This window comes from Triticum aestivum, chromosome 5D, assembly GCF_018294505.1.
Source record: "Triticum aestivum cultivar Chinese Spring chromosome 5D, IWGSC CS RefSeq v2.1, whole genome shotgun sequence".
NCBI classification, from domain to species: domain Eukaryota; kingdom Viridiplantae; phylum Streptophyta; class Magnoliopsida; order Poales; family Poaceae; genus Triticum; species Triticum aestivum.
This window is the reverse complement of record NC_057808.1, coordinates 263,574,172-263,591,048: the sequence shown is the minus strand read 5'-3', so window position 1 is coordinate 263,591,048 and position 16,877 is coordinate 263,574,172.

The following is a 16,877-nucleotide window of genomic DNA, read 5'->3' as shown; positions in this document are numbered from 1 at the left end:
GACCTTCAATGTGAAACCGCAAATGATAGAGGGGGAGCAGGCGGAGTGCGGTGGTGCCTCAGTGAGCAAGCTTACCAGCGCTATTTGTCTAAAATGATCTTTCAAAGAATCTTCCGACTTATGGCAGCAGGAGTGGTTCTATATCACCGAGCCCCGCGGTTCCAAGTGGGCAGCTGCGCCTGCGTTTCGATCCAGCCCCCCAATTCAGCTTGCATCATGGATTAATAAGGGGTTGGACTGGGGATCAGTTGACGAGGTGCAGACTCTGCAAAGTCGCATCCGAAGCCTCATTGAGAAGGATATCGATCTTGTCAATGTTATTCAGGTAATGCTAGTCCGCCGGGCCCTGCCGTGCCAGCGACGGCCTCTCCGCATGTGGGAGTTTAACCCAGAAGGGCCACGGACTCTTCAACACTTCTTCGGCACTACGCATGAAGGCATGTGGAAATTATTTTTTGGGAAACGAAACAATGGCCGGACACCATCGAAGATACCGGCCTAGACTGTAACCATCCGGATACCACGGTAAGTACTCGTCCGCCGAACACCTCATAATCAGATATCCCGTGGTAAGACACTGAGCAAACCATGTTTTTCCAGGGCTAGATAAAGAAAGCGGAACAGATTAGGTGTCCGGCCCCTCTTCCCGAAGACTCAGCGGACCCCGTGTTAACAAGGATGCTGGCACCGGCAACGTACCAGGCGTCGGTAGGGGAGGGCAAGGCGGAGAGTGAGAAGACCCGGGGTGACCTTCGTTCCGGAGGTAAATTAGATACTGAGTCCAGAGAAATCGACCTTTCCTCGCCCGAAGACAAAGGCGAAAGAGAAGCAAGTGTCCCTTCTTCATTCAGGAAGAAAAGGGCCGCCTCCGAAGGTTGGGAGGGGCGGTCTCCTAAGAGGGCTAAGATGCCACCGTCGAGCGGCTCGGGATTGGAAGGCGACGCCGTTGAACAGCTCCGTCGTGAGGACAAGCCCTCAGCCAAATCGTAAGTGAATCCGGGGTGCTTTGATAGCACCCCGCTCCTTTCCTGTTACCGAAGAGACATGTAACGTGCCTGTATATTTTTACAGTTCGGCACGGAGTTTTTCTGGGCAATCCTCTTCTTCGGGAGATCTCCTCCCAGAGATGATGGAAAGCGAGACGCCTCCCCCGACCTCCTCGCCCAATAAGGCGGACGACTCCGAAGTGTCGTCTCGGAGGGTTTTCCTTGATCAACAAGCGGTGCAGGGGATGAAAGAGGCAGTACCCGAAGGTGGACCTCCGATCGTCCGGGATTCGGGGGCCAATAATGAAGGCCCCGAACTATCCGGTTTTCAGCCAACGATGATTCTGGAGACGGGTGAACGGGTTCCTTCAAAGGATGATTGTGCTCCTACAGCGGCTTCCGGAGACCCGGCGGCGCCGGATATGTTGAGGGATATGCTGCGAAAAGCATCTGTCTCGGGGGAACAACGTACCTTGATGGGTACGGTGGTTGAGAAGATTCTGTCCGCGAAGAGCGGATTGAATGAAGCCTTCATGAGCTTGCTAAGAGGCTTCGAGGTTTGTGATGTAATGTTTTCAACTATATTTTATTTGCAAAGATTCACCTGTGTATAGGTAGTAGCCCCTGAGACTCGGGTTGGCTTCCCATGGGAGGCGAACAGAGGATCAAGAAGAAATACTCAAGGACTAATCTGATTAACTGGAACACAGGCTGCTTCCCCCTGGCTACTTCCCGGACTACGGATATTGCTGAGCTGCAGCGGAAGCTTGATGTGGCAGGGGATGACATTGCGTTAATCAATATGCGTCTTGACGAGTCGCAAGGTATGTATTCGGAGCAGTCCTTTCACATACATTTTTGGAATATAAGCATGACGCTGAAAGTTATATGCTGGGATATGCATGACTGCAGATGGTGCTGCCGCCGTTGAGATTCTTCGGGCAGAGCTGGCCCGGGCCAAGGAGCAGGCCCGATTTAGTAATGCGGCTGCCGAAAAGGCATCGGCTGAGTTAAAGGCCGAACAGGCTGCTCGGCGCCAAGACGAGGAGAAGATAACTAAAAAATGCCACTGGCCGCTGTGAATTTCTTGATAAGCAGAATGAAGCCAAAACGGCTGAACTTGACAAGGCCGTACGAGAGGCGAGAGAAGCGCGGTCTGAATCCAGAGCAGCCCGTGAGGAGATTCGGCAAGCTAGGAAGATTGCGGCCGGTAAGCCCTTTTTGCTACAGGCTAAGTTCGGTGATCCAAACTATGCTTAGCTTAACCATGTGTGGAGTTCTCCAGACGAGTTTTTAGACTTGCCGAAGAGTTCTTCCGATGCGGTGCGGTTTTATCAAGCGCGAGAGGGGTATGCAACGGAGAAGCTTTTCTGGTCACAATTTGGCGCGTCAAAGCGCCCTCTGTTGTTAAATGAACAGATGTCCCAATGGGCCGAGCTTCATAGGATATCCGGCGCTGCCATGAAGAACGTCATAATCCGGCTGTGGCCGACTGAGCCTGTTCCGAGTAGCTACTTCGGCTTGGTGCAGCGGCTTGTTGATGCAGTGCCACGTATCGACATTGTGAAGCGGTCGGCGTGCATTGAGGGTGCACGGGTGGCCTTTGCCCGTGTCAAGACATTCTGGGGGAAAATGAAGGCCATCGATGTTGCGGCGAAGAGTCCACCCAAGGGCAAGGACCGTCACGCACTGGAGCATTATTTTGAAGACGTCTTAGAGGCTGCCCGCTTGATAGAGGGTCAATGCTCGAAAGACATAATATTCGAGTGAGGTGTATGGGAATTGTAAAAGACAATTTTATAGTTAATCTATTTTTATGTTTTGCTCGAAAGCTTGTGTTCCTCCTGTGCGGCCGTTTTTATATAATCTGAAAGTTTTCCAGTCGTCGGCTTCAGCCCCCTCGTAGGAAGTACGGGGGTGTTCGGAAAAGCATTTGATCACTCTTGACCCAACGTCTTGGTCCATGAAGGAGGTGATAATGCGGCGAACCAAGCAATCAGACTATAGGGCGTTAACACTTTCACTTAGCCATAGGAGTTTTATAGGGGGGACTACGATATAGCCCCTGGTATGTGTACGGCTTACTCCAATATGGTGCGTTACATACATGACCTGGAAAAAGGTCCTTTGTGTGATACGGAGGGAATCGCGACAGATTCCGATAAGTCATCGAGTGGTTGACCAGCTCTCGCAATATCATGACAGTCGGTTTTTGGCTTTCTCTACTGAGGTGCTTGACCAGATGAACCGGAAGCACAATCGCAGTAGTTCTCCCTTTACTACCCTAGTTGATAAAGCGGAACGTAAGGTAGCAAGCACAGGAGCCGGGCAACCCAACCATTGACCCAAGACATGATTCAAAGCTGATGCATATAAGGCCAAACTCGTGACGCCGAAGTACGCTATAAAGCTGTTCGGACTTTGTTGGCAACTCATTTATTCCCATACCGAGCCCCTGGCGGGTTATGCCGAGGTATATCTGTGAAACAACCATAGGAGCCATATTCATTTGCGAAAAGAAACGAATCATTAATTCGGCTGATGTTTATTGGGACCTAAGCGATATGCCAATGATTACTTTATATATAAAAAGACCACAACCCCGGCTATTTGACATGCCCGGGGTCGAAGGCGGAGGAAAAAGGCTATTACAGGCTCGAAATAAAGAGTGCGGTCTACAAAAAGTTATTTTGGACCTCCTGTCGCACGTGTGCGCCGCCTATCCTCGGCGAGGGGAATCCTTGACGGAAGTAGCCTCTTAGGTGAGTGTACGGATCCGAACTCCGATAGAGTCAGTTTAGATGTTTGTCCTTTGCGTCACCTGTTTTTAAGAGATAATGAAGAAAGAAAGAGTAAAGTAGAGAAAAAATGTTACGGGGGTGCTTGCAGGCTTGTCCGTATTGTGCTTCCGCCGATGCCCATGGTATCTTAAGCGCGTAATGATGTATGCGCGATACAAATTTCGCGGGTATATGAGGTGGGTGGCGGAAGCCGAACTGCTATTTCCGCTCCGGGATTGGTCGATCCTCGGGGGGAAATTGCTTCTGACCCCCGGTATTTGGTTGGTGAATTTCTTCGTCGTCCCTATCGCCTGTCGGCCTCCTCCCCTTGTGTTCGGCGTTGAGCTTGCCGGCCTGCTTGAAGATCCAACAGCTTCTGTTGGTATGATTGGCTGGTTTATCGGGGTGGCCGTGAATCTGGCAGGGTCGGTCCAATATCCTGTCTATGTTGGATGGTTCGTCTCTGTTCGGCTTGAATGGCTTTTTCCGTTGACCGGGTTTTGGATTGCTGAATCCGGCGTTGACCGCTATGTCGCGTGATCTTTCATTATCATTGCGACTGTTGTGTTTGCTTCGTCGTGGCTTGCCATTTCCGTCTCAGATTTCGGAAGTGCCCGAGTCGCTGGCGCTGTTGCTTCTACGAGCGAGCCAGCTGTCTTCTCCCACGCAAAAGCAGGTCATTAAAGCGATAAGGGCTGTCATGGATTTAGGTCCTTCTTGACCGAGGTGGCGTGCAAGCCATTCATCCCGAACGCTGTGTTTGAAGGCCGCAAGGGCTTCCGCGTCCGGACAGTCGACGATTTGGTTCTTTTTAACTAAGAACCTGGTCCAGAGCTTCCTGGCTGACTCTCCGGGCTGCTGGACAATGTGACTTAAGTCATCAGCATCCGGTGGCCGGACATATGTTCCTTGGAAGTTGTCGCGAAAGGCGCCTTCCAAATCTTCCCAGCTGCCAATAGAATTTTCCGGCAGACTGTTTAACCAGTACCGAGCTGGTCCTTTGAGTTTTAGTGGTAGGTATTTGATGGCGTGAAGGTCATCTCCGCGGGACATGTGGATATGGAGGAGGAAGTCCTCGATCCATACCGCGGGATCCGTTGTTCTATCATATGATTCGATATTCATGGGTTTGAACCCGTCTGGGAATTCATGCTGCATTACTTCGTCTGTGAAGCAGAGAGGGTGTGCGGCGCCTCTATATTGGGCCACACTGCGACGCACCTCCAATGGAGTCCGTTTGTAGTTTTTGGCCCGGGCGTGGCTAGGTTTGTTACGTCCGAATAGGTAGCCGTCGTCGCGTGTCGGGGCACGTCCTCGCGATCCGTAGATCGATCTTGTGTGTCCTGCTCTACTGTCCAAGTCCTGTCGCAGGTCGTATGTACAACCCCGAGCTGTTTTATTCTTGCCTTTACGGCGAGGTGGGCGGTCTGGTGTTTGGCTTGAGTTGCCGCTTTATCCTGACCAAGTTGTGGTCGGCCTGCCGCATTGTGCGATGATGGTACGGGCTCCAGTGCCTCGTCATCGAACTGAGGTAGAAATCTATGCTTCGGGTAACTTTTGGCTGGGCTACTAAGGCCGTATTCTTCGGCGGCCAGGACTTCCGTACATCTATCATTGAGCACATCTTGGTCCGCTCGAAGCTGCAACTGCTTCTTTTTCAGGCTCCTTGCAGTGGCCATTAGCCGGCGTTTAAAGCGCTCCTGCTCGAGAGGTTCCTCAGGAACGATGAAATCCTTGTTGCCGAGGCTCTCCTCTTCCTCGGAGAGCGGAAGATAATTACTGTCCTCCGAGTCTACGTGTATGGCCTGTTCATCAGGGCTAACTTGCCCGTTTTCCCGTTCCTCATGTTCGGAGGTTACCTTGACGGGGTCTTCATTATTTTTGGCATCGTCCGGAGTATTATTTTTTTCCGGTGCCAGTATTGCAGCCTTTGGAACGACGTGACTTAGAGCGGCGTCGAGGAATCTAGCGCTTGGGCTGTCTCTCCGGAGGTTTATCCTCAACTGGATCCTCTTTATCATCGTTGTTTGTTTTTTCAGGCGTATCCACCATGTATACGTCGTAGGAAGAAGTGGTCGTCCGTCGTCCAGTGAATGGCGGGTTTTGGCCTTGCTCCTTGTCGGCATCGTCGTCCGTTCTGACGATGTCTTCAGAGCTGTAGTCAAGCATGTCGGTTAAGTCCTTGACAGTGGCTATGAAGTGGGTGGCGGGTGGGAAGCAAAATTCTCCCTTGTCAGCCTCTAGTTCGTACCGAACATAGTTCGGCTGTGAGGCCCCCGCCAAGGACAAGTTCTTTAATGAGTTCAGCGCATCGCCCAAGGGCGAGTGCTGGAAGATGTCTGTGGCGCTGAACTCAAAGATCGATAAGCAATCAAGTTGGGCATCCGCGGACTCACATGGTTCGGAACTTATACCCGGAGAAGAGTCCAGAGTTCCGGTGACACGAGTATTGTGTGAGGTTAAGTCCATGTGTGGCTCCAACGCCGGGGAATCTGTGGCTTCCATGGTGGGTTTGAGCCTCCAATCCTTGGATGCCACAGTGTGCTCTGGATCTAAGGCCAGAGTGGTTACAGGAGCTATCTCCTGGATGCGGTCTGACGACAGATTTAGGTCATGTTCGTCAAGGTGACCAGGAGCGGTCGCAGCGATCTCGAATCCGGCGAAGATCAAATCTCCACGGATGTCCGCAACGTAATTCAAACTCCCAAATCTGACCTGATGGCCAGGGGCGTAGCTATCGATCTGCTCCAGGTGGCCAAACGAGTTGGCCCGCAGCGCGAAGCCGCCGGACACGAAGATCTGTCCGGGGAGGAAGGTTTCTCCTTGGACAGCGTCATTGTCGACGATTGAAGGGGCCATCGAACCTTTTGAGGACGGCACAGTGGAACTCTCAATGAAAGCACCAATGTCGGTGTCAAAACCGGCGGATCTCGGGTAGGGGGTCCCGAACTGTGCGTCTAAGGTCGATGGTAATAGGAGACGGGGGACACGATGTTTACCCAGGTTCGGGCCCTCTCTATGAGGTAATACCCTACTTCCTTCTTGATTGATCTTGATGAATATGAGTATTACAAGAGTTGATCTACCACAAGATTGAGATGGCTAAACCCTAAAAGCCTAGCCTGTATGACTATGGTAATGAGTCTATCCTCCTCCGGACTAAGTCCTCCGGTTTATATAGACACCGGGAGGATCTAGGGTTACACAAGGTCGGTTACAAAGAAAGGAATCTACATATTCGGTCGCCAAGCTTGCCTTCCACGCCAAGGAGAGTCCCATCCGGACACGGGTGCAGTCTTCGGTCTTCATATCTTCACAGCCCATCAGTCCGGCCCATGGCTAACTGGCCGGACGCCCGAGGACCCCTTAGTCCAGGATTCCCTCAGTGGGCCCGGCGATGACATCCGTCCTGCTGAGCTCATGGTCTTGTCTCGTTGCACTAGAGAGGAAAGCTTTGGGGCCTTCCTCGGGAACTTGTGCCTGCCCTTGCTCCCTTAGCACCGAAGAGGAAATTGTCCCCTCTGCGTCCGTTGGCGCTCGCCTGGCCTTGGTCGTCATGGCTCACGTCATCACAGCCTCGTGAGACTGGGTATCTGCATAGAAGCCTCCACCCCTCGGGAGGCAGCCTAGGGAGGTCGTTCCTCTGGAGGTCTTGGCGTCGTTCACCTCACGAGGCTTGGGTCCTCGCAAGGGTCTTGCCTTGGAGTTGTTGTAGCTGGTCCGTACAAGGCCGTCGATGGGCCCATGCGCTGGGCCGCGGGCAGGCAGATCTGGGTACCCCCGATCCTAGAACGCCGACATGATGAGTGGCATTTCTCCAAAATGTCAACCCATGCGCCGGTGTCGTCACTCGAGTTTCATGGCATATCCACACTCAGACACTAGTCTATCTCTTCCGAGAGACATACGAGTGCCACCAAGTTTTACCTAGTAGTTAACATAGCCCGATTAGTCAGGAAACTCTAGTCGAATCCGTTGCGGTTTCGCTCAGGTCATGATAGGCTAACACTTGGTGACGGGTTCTGGATGCCTCCGTAGCACTCGGTCTGAGTCAACGGTTCAGCTAATTCGTCCTACAAAATCGCAATTGATTTGGGGGCTAATGATGGGGTCACCTACTGCTACCTCTTGAGCACTGTGTTGGTTTCCCTTGAAGAGGAAAGGGTGATGCAGCGAAGTAGCGTAAGTATTTCCCTCAGTTTTTGAGAACCAAGGTATCAATCCAGTAGGAGGCCACGCACGAGTCCCTCGCACCTACACAAACAAATAAATCCTCGCAACCAACGCAATAAAAGGGTTGTCAATCCCTTCACGGTCACTTACGAGAGTGAGATCTGATAGATATGATAAGATAATATTTTTGGTATTTTTATGATAAAGATGCAAAGTAAAATAAAAGGCAATAAAAATAGCTAAGTGTTGGAAGATTAATATGATGGAAGATAGACCCGGGGGCCATAGGTTTCACTAGTGGCTTCTCTCAAGAGCATAAGTATTACGGTGGGTGAACAAATTACTGTTGAGCAATTGACAGAATTGAGCATAGTTATGAGAATATCTAGGTATGATCATGTATATAGGCATCACGTCCGAGACAAGTAGACCGACTCCTGCCTGCATCTACTACTATTACTCCACACATCGACCGCTATCCAGCATGCATCTAGAGTATTAAGTTCATAAGAACAGATTAACGCTTTAAGTAAGATGACATGATGTGGAGGGATAAACTCATGCAATATGATATAAACCCCATCTTGTTATCCTCGATGGCAACAATACAATACGTGCCTTGCTGCCCCTACTGTCACTGGGAAAGGACACCGCAAGATTGAACCCAAAGCTAAGCACTTCTCCCATTGCAAGAAAGATCAATCTAGTAGGCCAAACCAAACTGATAATTCGAAGAGACTTGCAAAGATAATCAATCATACATAAAAGAATTCAGAGAAGATTCAAATATTGTTCATAGATAAACTTGATCATAAACCCACAATTCATCGGTCTCAACAAACACACCGCAAAAGAAGATTACATCGAATAGATCTCCACAATAGAGGGGGAGAACATTGTATTGAGATCCAAAAAGAGAGAAGAAGCCATCTAGCTAATAACTATGGACCCGAAGGTCTGAGGTAAACTACTCACACATCATCGGAAGGCTATGGTGTTGATGTAGAAGCCCTCCATGATCGATGCCCCCTCCGGCGGAGCTCCGGAAAAGGCCCCAAGATGGGATCTCACGGGTACAGAAGGTTACGACGGTGGATTTAGGTTTTCGGCTCCATATCTGGTAGTTTGGGGGTACGTAGGTATATATAGGAGGAAGAAGTACGTCGGTGGAGCAACATGGGGCCCACGAGGGTGGAGGGCGTGCCCAGGGGGGTAGGCGTGCCCCCTACCTCGTGCCTTCCTGGTTGATGTCTTGACGTAGGGTCCAAGTCCTCTGGATCACGTTCGTTCCGAAAATCACGTTCCCGAAGGTTTCATTCCGTTTGGACTCCGTTTGATATTCTTTTTCTGCGAAACTCTGAAATAGGGAAAAAAACAGCAATTCTAGGCTGGCCTCCGGTTAATAGGTTAGTCCCAAAAATAATATAAAAGTGTATAATAAAGCCCATTAATGTCCAAAATAGAATATAATATAGCATGGAACAATCAAAAATTATAGATACGTTGGAGACATATCAAGCATCCCCAAGCTTAATTCCTGCTCGTCCTCGAGTAGGTAAATGATAAAAACAGAATTTTTTATGTGGAATGCTACTTGGCATAATTTCAATGTAATTCTCTTAATTCTGGTATGAATATTCAGATCCAAAAGATTCAAGATAAAGGTTTAATATTGACATAAAAGTAATAATACTTCAAGCATACTAACTAAGCAATTATGTCCTCTCAAAATAACATGGCCAAAGAAAGTTCATCCCTACAAAATCATATAGTTTAGTCATGCTCCATTTTCGTCACACAAGAATGCTCTCATCATGCACAACCCCGATGACAAGCCAAGCAATTGTTTCATACTTTAGTAATCTCAAACTTTTTAAACCTTCACGCAATACATGAGCGTGAGCCATGGATATAGCACTATGGGCGGAATAGAATATAATGATGGGGGTTATGTGGATAAGACAAAAAAGGAGAAAGTCTCACCTTAACGCGGCTAACCAATGAGCTATGGAGATGCCCATCGATTGATGTTAATGCAAGGAGTAGGGATTGCCATGCAACGGATGCACTAGAGCTATAAATGCATGAAAGCTCAATAAAAGAAACTAAGTGGGTGTGCATCCAACTTGCTTGCTCACGAAGACCTAGGGCATTTGAGGAAGCCCATTGTTGGAATATACAAGCCAAGTTCTATAATGAAAAATTCCCACTAGTATATGAAAGTGACAAAACAAGAGACTCTCTATCATGAAGATCATGGTGCTACTTTGAAGCACAAGTGTGGAAAAAAGGATAGTAGCATTGTCCCATTTTTTATTTATTTTTTGGGCCTTCTTTTTTTTGGCCTTTCTCTTTTTTTTGGAAAATTCTCTATGAATGATGATCATCACACTTCTATTTATTTAGAACTCAATGATTACAACTCGATACTAGAACAAAGTATGACTCTATATGAATGCCTCCGGCGGTATACCGGGATAGCAATGAATCAAGAGTGACATGTATAAAAATTATGAATGGTGGCTTTGCCACAAACAACTACATGATCATGCAAAGCAATATGACAATGATGAGCGTGTCATAATAAACGAAACGGTGGAAAGTTGCATGGCAATATATCTCGGAATGGCTATGGAAATGCCATAATAGGTAGGTATGGCGGCTGTTTTGAGGAAGATATAAGGAGGTTTATGTGTGAAAGAGCGTATCATATCACGGGGTTTGGATGCACCGATGAAGTTTGCACCAACTCTCAATGTGAGAAAGGGCAATGCACGGTACCGAAGAGGCTAGCAATGATGGAAGGGTAAGAGTGCGTATAATCCATGGACTCAACATTAGTCATAAAGAACTCACATACTTATTGCAAAAATCTACAAGTCATCAAAAACCAAGCACTACGTGCATGCTCCTAGGGGATAGATTGGTAGGAAAAGACCATCGCTCGTCCCCGACCGCCACTCATAAGGAGGACAATTAAAGAACACCTCATGTTTCAAATTTGTTACATAACGTTTACCATACGTGCATGCTACGAGACTTGCAAACTTCAACACAAGTATTTCTCAAATTCACAACTACTCAACTAGCACACCTTTAATATCACTACCTCCATATCTCAAAACAATCATCAAGCATCAAACTTCTCTTAGCATTCAACACACTCATAAGAAAGTTTTTTACTAATCTTGAATACCTAACATATTAGGATTAATTTCCCAATTTAAGCAAATTACCATGATGTTTAAGATCTCAAAATAATATAAGTGAAGCATGAGAGAATAATAGTTTCTATAAAACAAAACCACTACCATGCTCTAAAAGATATAAGTGAAGCACTAGAGCAAAAACTATATAGCTCAAAAAATATAAGTGAAGCGCATAGGGTATTCTAATAAATTCTGAATCATGTGTGTCTCTCTCAGAAGGTGTGTACAGCAAAGATGATTGTGGTAAACTAGAAAGCAAAGACTCAAATCATACAAGACGCTCCAAGCAAAACACATATCATGTGGTGAATAAAAATATAGCTCCAAGTAAAGTTACTGATGGAAGTAGACGAAAGAGGGGATGCCTTCCGGGGCATCCCCAAGCTTTGGCTTTTTGGTGTCCTTAGATTATCTTGGGGTGCCATGGGAATCCCCAAGCTTAGGCTCTTTCCACTCCTTGTTCCATAATCCATCAAATCTTTTACCCAAAACTTGAAAACTTCACAACACAAAACTTAACAGAAAATCTCGTGAGCTCCGTTAGCGAAAGAAAACAAAACACCACTTCAAGGTACTGTAATGAACTCATTCTTTATTTATATTGGTGTTAAACCTACTGTATTCCAACTTCTCTATGGTTTATAAACTATTTTACTAGCCATAGATTCATCAAAATAAGCAAACAACACACAAAAACAGAATCTGTCAAAAACAGAACAGTCTGTAGTAATCTGTAACTAACACAAACTTCTGGAACTCCAAAAATTTAGCCAAAATAGGACGACCTAGACAATTTGTTTATTGATCAGCAGCAATTTGAATCAATATCTTATCACGTTCTGATGATTTTTAACAATTATTTTCGTGAACAGAAAGTTTCTGGAATTTTCAGCAAGATCAAATAACTATCATCCAAGAAGATCCTATAGGTTTAACTTGGCACGAACACTAATTAAAACATAAAAACAAATATAACCAGAGGCTAGATCAAATATTTATTCCTAAACATAAGCAAAAAGAAAAAAAATAAAAATAAAATTGGGTTGCCTCCCAACAAGCGCTATCGTTTAACGCCCCTAGCTAGGCATAATAGCAAGGATAGATCTAGGTATTGCCATCTTTGGTAGGCAATTCTTCAATGAGACATCTATCATCCTTAGGAGTTTCTTTCTTTTATTAATTATCAAACTTCTAGGCACACAACCGAAAAATTCATTTGTAGCAAATGGTTCCTTAATGATAGCAAAAAGTTTGGGATGAATACTTATAGATTTGAGATCCGCAGTTTCCTTACTAGAGGATTCACCCTTATTTTTAGGAACATACATAAGCTTAGCGATTTTATTTGGAGGACTTGGAGTATTCTTTACGGAAGAAAAAGCGGTTCCCAAGTTGGTAATGATACCCTCAAGTTTATCGATTCTAGTGGAATCTTGATTTATTCTTTCATTAACTATGGGTTCCTTCTCCTTAATATTTTTCAAAGTGACTCCTACTTTAGATCCATATTGGGTAATTTGGTTGTGGATCTTTTTATCCAAATTTTCAATTAACTCTATGGTAGCAACTTTATTTTCAATAATTTCAAGTCTTTGCATTACATGCTCCAAAGTTAACATAGTTCCATTAACCAAAAGAGGTGGTGAGCCAAACAAATCTATCATAGCATTATAAGAATCAAAAGTATGGCTTCCCAAGAAATTCCCTCCCGTAATGGTATCAAGGATATATCTGTACCAAGGAGTAGCGCCTACATAAAAATTGCGGAGAAGAACGGAAGTAGATTGCTTCCTGGTAGATCTATTTTGAGCATTGCAAATTCTATACCAAGCGTCTTTTAGATTTTCTCCCTCCCTTTGCTTAAAATTAAGAACTTCATTCTCGGGAGACAACGGAGAAGAAAGGGGACTAGCCATAACGACAAACAAACGAAAAAAAGAGGCAAACGAAAAAGAGAGGGCGAATAAAACGGCAAGGGTGAAGTGGGGGAGAGGAAAACGAGAGGCAAATGGCAAATAATGTAATGCGGGATATAAGGGTTTGTGATGGGTACTTGGTATGTTGACTTTTGCGTAGGCTTCCCGGCAACGGCGCCAGAAATGGCTCGTTGACGGGAAATCAAATCTTGACTTGACTTGGTGTGAGCCTCCCTGGCAACGGCGCCAGAAATTCTTCTTGCTACCTCTTGAGCACTGCGTTGGTTTTCCCTTGAAGAGGAAAGGGTGATGCAGCAAAGTAGCGTAAGTATTTCCCTCAGTTTTTGAGAACCAAGGTATCAATCCAGTAGGAGGCCACGCACGAGTCCCTCGCACCTACACAAACAAATAAATCCTCGCAACCAACACAATAAAGGGGTTGTCAATCCCTTCACGGTCACTTACGATAGTGAGATCTGATAGATATGATAAGATAATATTTTTGGTATTTTTATGATAAAGATGCAAAGTAAAATAAAAGGCAATAAAAATAGCTAAGTGTTGGAAGATTAATATGATGGAAGATAGACCCGGGGGCCATAGGTTTCACTAGTGGCTTCTCTCAAGAGCATAAGTATTACGGTGGGTGAACAAATTACTGTTGAGCAATTGACAGAATTGAGCATAGTTATGAGAATATCTAGGTATGATCATGTATATAGGCATCACGTCCGAGACAAGTAGACCGACTCCTACCTGCATCTACTACTATTACTCCACACATCGACCGCTATCCAGCATGCATCTAGAGTATTAAGTTCATAAGAACAGATTAACGCTTTAAGTAAGATGACATGATGTGGAGGGATAAACTCATGCAATATGATATAAACCCCATCTTGTTATCCTCGATGGCAACAATACAATACGTGCCTTGCTGCCCCTACTGTCACTGGGAAAGGACACCGCAAGATTGAACCCAAAGCTAAGCACTTCTCCCATTGCAAGAAAGATCAATCTAGTAGGCCAAACCAAACTGATAATTCGAAGAGACTTGCAAAGATAATCAATCATACATAAAAGAATTCAGAGAAGATTCAAATATTGTTCATAGATAAACTTGATCATAAACCCACAATTCATCGGTCTCAACAAACACACCGCAAAAGAAGATTACATCGAATAGATCTCCACAATAGAGGGGGAGAACATTGTATTGAGATCCAAAAGGAGAGAAGAAGCCATCTAGCTAATAACTATGGACCCGAAGGTCTGAGGAAAACTACTCACACATCATCGGAAGGCTATGGTGTTGATGTAGAAGCCCTCCATGATCGATGCCCCCTCCGGCGGAGCTCCGGAAAAGGCCCCAAGATGGGATCTCACGGGTACAGAAGGTTACGGCGGTGGATTTAGGTTTTCGGCTCCGTATCTGGTAGTTTGGGGGTACGTAGGTATATATAGGAGGAAGAAGTACGTCGGTGGAGCAACATGGGGCCCACGAGGGTGGAGGGCGCGCCCAGGGGGGTAGGCGTGCCCCCTACCTCGTGCCTTCCTGGTTGATGTCTTGACGTAGGGTCCAAGTCCTCTGGATCACGTTCGTTCCGAAAATCACGTTCCCGAAGGTTTCATTCCGTTTGGACTCCGTTTGATATTCTTTTTCTGCGAAACTCTGAAATAGGGAAAAAAACAGCAATTCTAGGCTGGCCTCCGGTTAATAGGTTAGTCCCAAAAATAATATAAAAGTGCATAATAAAGCCCATTAATGTCCAAAACAGAATATAATATAGCATGGAACAATAAAAAATTATAGATACGTTGGAGATGTATCACCTACTGAGGGTAGGGTCAAGGACATGACATCCTAGGCCCACCTAGGATCCCCACACCATCATTGTAAGGTTCCTGAACCTTAGTGCATTCGGATGCCCACTTCTGGATATCCACTCGGATATGGTTCATCCACTCGGATGGAAACAACTCACTCAAATGTCTAACCGCCAATCTGCCTCGCTCACTGTCGTGGACTTAACACGGTAGATGCCCTAGCAAAAGGACTTAGATGTGGAGCCATCGCGACATAGTTAGCTTGAAGGGGTTAATCGGGACAAAGGACACAGAGAGTTTATACTAGTTCGTCCGCTCGCCACGAGGTAAAGGCCTACTCCAGTTTGGGGTTGTATTTCTTGGGTTTTCGATTACCAGGGATCGAATACGCTTGACCTAGTTTTCAATCTCTTGTTTTCTCGCCCCAACCCGCCGCCGGGTCACCCCTTTATATACACAGGTTGATGCCCGGTGGCTTACAGAGTCCTGGCTGACTCATACACAACGTGTCTGGCTCAATGACTAACTAAGCTTGCCTTACAATACAAGTTACACAATAGGGCGGTTCATACCCATGGGCCTCAAGTCACCTCCGGATCTTGGGCTTTCAATAAGCTTGCTGTTGTTGGGGAACACAGTAATTTCAAAAAAATTCCTACGCACACGCAAGATCTATCATGGTGATGCATAGCAACGAGCGGGAGAGTGTGTCCACATACCCTCGTAGACCGAAAGCGGAAGCGTTTTATCAACACAGTTGATGTAGTCGTACGTCTTCACGATCCGACCGATCCTAGCACCGAACGTACGGCACCTCCGTGTTCAGCACACGTTCAGCTCGATGACGTCCCTCGTACTCTTGATTCAGTTGAAGCCGAGGGAGAGTTCCGTCAGCACGACGGTGTGGCCACGGTGATGATGAAGTTACCGGCGCAGGGCTTCGCCTAAGCACTGCGACGATATGACCGAGGTGTGTAACTGTGGAGGGGGGCACCGCACACGGCTAAGAGATTGTCTGCTGTGCCTTTGGGGTGTCTCCTGCCCACGTATATAAAGGAGGGAGGAGGAGGAGGCCGGCCCTAGAGGGATGCACGCCAAGTGTGGGGAGTCCTACTAGGACTCCCGAGTCCTAGGAGGATTCCCCTTTGCCTTTTCGGAGTAGGAGAGAAGAAAGAGGGAAAGAGAGAGGGAGTAGGAAAGGGCAAGGGGGGGGGCGCCGCCCCCTTTCCCCTAGTCCAATTCGGACCCACGGGGGGGGGGGCGCCTCCTTCCCTTTGGCATGCCTCCTCTATTCCCGTATGGCCCAATAAGGCCCAATACTTCTCCCGGCGAATTCCCGTAACTCTCCAGTACTCCGAAAAATACCCGAATCACTCGGAACCTTTCTGATGTCCGAATATAGCCTTCCAATATATCGATCTTTACTTGTCGACCATTTAGAGACTCCTCGTCATGTCTCCGATCTCATCCGGGACTCCGAACAAACTTCGGTCATCAAATCACATAGCTCATAATACAAATCATCATCGAACGAAGCGTGCAGACCCTACGGGTTCAAGAACTATGTAGACATGACCGAGACACATCTCCGGTCAATAACCAATAGCGGAACCTGGATGCTCATATTGGCTCCTACATATTCTATGAAGATCTTTATCGGTCAAACCGCATAACCACATACGTTGTTCCCTTTGTCATCCGTACGTTACTTGCTTGAGATTCGATCGTCGGTATCCTCATACCTAGTTCAATCTCGTTACCGGCAAGTCTCTTTACTCATTCTATAATGCATCATCCCGCAACTAACTTATTAGTCACAATGCTTGCAAGGCTTATAGTGATGTGCATTACCGAGAGGGCCCAGAGATACCTCTCTAATACACGGAGTGACAAATCCTAATCTCGATCTATGCCAATTCATCAAACACCATCGGAGACACCTGTAGAGCATCTTTATAATCACCCAGTTACGTTGTGACGTTTGAT